Raw genomic sequence first — 2,500 nt, forward strand, 5'->3', positions numbered from 1 at the left:
CTCTTGAAAAAACTCCCCCCCCTCCCCGAACTCAAAGAAAACCCCCGAAAAAAGAACATATTGTTCTTGAGGGATCCTCTCCTTCTTCTTCTTCCATGAAACCTCTTGAAAACTCTCGAAAAATCCTCGCCCCCGTCCCCCAAACTCAAAGAGATCCCCCGGAAGATGACCATATTGTTCTTGGGGGATCCTGTCCTTCGTCTTCTTCTTCCATGAAACCTCTTGAAAGTTCTCGAAAAATCCTCGCCCCCGTCCCACAAACTCAAAGAGATCCCCCGTAAGATGACCATGTTGTTCTTGGGGGATCCTCTCCTTCTTCCTCTTCCATGAAACCTCTTGAAAATTCTCGAAAAATCCTCGCCCCCGTCCCACAAACTCAAAGAGATCCCCCGTAAGATGACCATGTTGTTCTTGGGGGATCCTCTGTTTTGAAGACCCAATCCTTGCTTGGGTCACTTGGTCCCCTCCATTAGAGACTTCTCGCTCGCCCATCAGCACTCCATCACTTCGGAGGGTTCTGCCGTAGCGCCAAGGGACCATGACTACTAAATCTATTGCAACCAACACAAAGGGTCTCCCTCTGCCCCCCTCCCCCCTGCTCCCCCCTACTCTCGTTCTTCTTCTTCTTCTTCTTCTTCTTCTTCTTCTTCTTCTTCTTCTTCTTCTTCTTCTTCTTCTTTTTCTTCTTCTTCTTCTTCTTCTTCTTCTTCTTCTTCTTCTTCTTCTTCTTCTTCTTCTTCTTCTTCTTCTTCTTCTTCTTCTTCTTCTTCTTCTTCTTCTTCTTCTTCTTCTTCTTCTTCTTCTTCTGCTTCTTCTTCTTCTTCTTCTTCTTCTGCTTCTTCTTCTTCCCTCCCCCTCCTTCCAACGCTTCCTCCCTCTTCTTTCTTCCTCCTCTTCTTTGTCATTCTTATCTTCATCCGCTTTGTTCTATCCCTATGTCGCGTAGTCCGGTTCAGTGACTTCGTGTTCTGTTCATTCTTGCACTTATGATTATCTAGAGGATATATTTCTTTCTCTCATCCTCCTCTGTCTTTCCCTCTTCATCCTCTTCCTCCACATCCTCCTTTTCCTCCTCTTCCTCCTCTTCCTCTAACTCCTTTTGTCCTTTCTCTTCTCTTCTGGTTTCATTGTTTTCATACATTTCTTTCATTTGTCTCTCCTTATTATTATGATTTGTATCCCTCTTCCTGTTCTCATTTTTTATTTTTAGTCTTCTGAGTCTTCTCCTTCGTTTTATCCTATTTCTTCTGCTTCATCTCTTTCTTTTCCTTCTTTCCTCTTTGTCGTCCTCCTCGTTCTTCTACTTTTTATTCTCCTTTTCCTTATCTTTCTTCATCTCCTTCTCCCTATCCTTGCCCTCTTTCCTTCTCCTCCTCCTCCTCGTCCTCCTCCTCGTCCTCCTACTCGTCCTCCTCGTCCTCCTTCTCCTCCTCCTCCATTTTCTCTTCTTTATCTTTCGTCCTTCATCCTCTCTTTCTCTCTATCCTCGTCCTCCTTCCTCCTCCTCCTCCTCCTTCCTCCTCCTCCTCCTCCATATTCTCCTCCTCCTCCTGCCTCTTTCTTTCTTCTCCTTTTACATGCTTCTTCGGGATCAAAACTTTAACCTCTTCTACACTCCCCCTCCACTTCTGTTATCATTCATCCTCTTCTCTCTTCTCTCCTCCCCTCCCTTTCTATCTCCTCTCTTCCCGTTCTTTCCTCCTTCTCCCCCCATTTTCATCTCTCCTTGCTCCTCTACCCTCCCACTTCCTTCCCCCTCCCCCTCCCCCTCCCCCTCCCCCTCCCTCAATTCCCCTCTTTCCCCTCCCAGTGGTCATAACTCGTAAGTTTTCTCGACTTTTGAGGCTTCTTCACATTAATATTATATTGGCCATTTCTTATTTATATCATTGATCTGTTTATTCATTCATATATACATACACGCGTGTATGAATATATATGTATATATTTTTACTTTATCTCTCTATCTAGCTCTCTCTCTCTCTCTCTCTCTCTCTCTCTCTCTCTCTCTCTCTCTCTCTCTCTCTCTCTCTCTCTCTCTCTCTCTCTCTCTCTCTCTCTCTCTCTCTCTCTCTCTCTCTCTCTCTCTCTCTCTCTCTCTCTCTCTCCCTCCTTCCCCCCCTCTCTCTCTCTCTCTCTCTCTCTCTCTCTCTCTCTCTCTCTCTCTCTCTCTCTCTCTCTCTCTCTCTCTCTCTCTCTCTCTCTCTCTCTGTCCGTTTCTCTCACTTTCTCAAATGCACTCTTTTCCCTTCTATTCCTAGCTTTTTTCTCCTTTCAAGTCGGATATAACTAAAACCAGTTTGCATAAACTCCCCCCCTCCCTTTACTCTCCTTTCCCTTCCCGCCAAACCTTTCTCCCTTCTCTCCCTACTCCCTTCACTTAACCACCCCTCCCCCCTTCAGCTCTTTCCTCTTCCTTCTTCCCCCCATCTTCCTTTTAATCCCATCTGTTTTCTCTCTTTCTCTTTTCTTCCTCTCCTCTTCTCTCCTCTCCCTTCCC

Source organism: Oratosquilla oratoria, chromosome 3 (assembly GCF_046742065.1).
Source record: "Oratosquilla oratoria isolate Oo_2021 chromosome 3, ASM4674206v1, whole genome shotgun sequence".
Lineage (NCBI taxonomy): Eukaryota > Metazoa > Arthropoda > Malacostraca > Stomatopoda > Squillidae > Oratosquilla > Oratosquilla oratoria.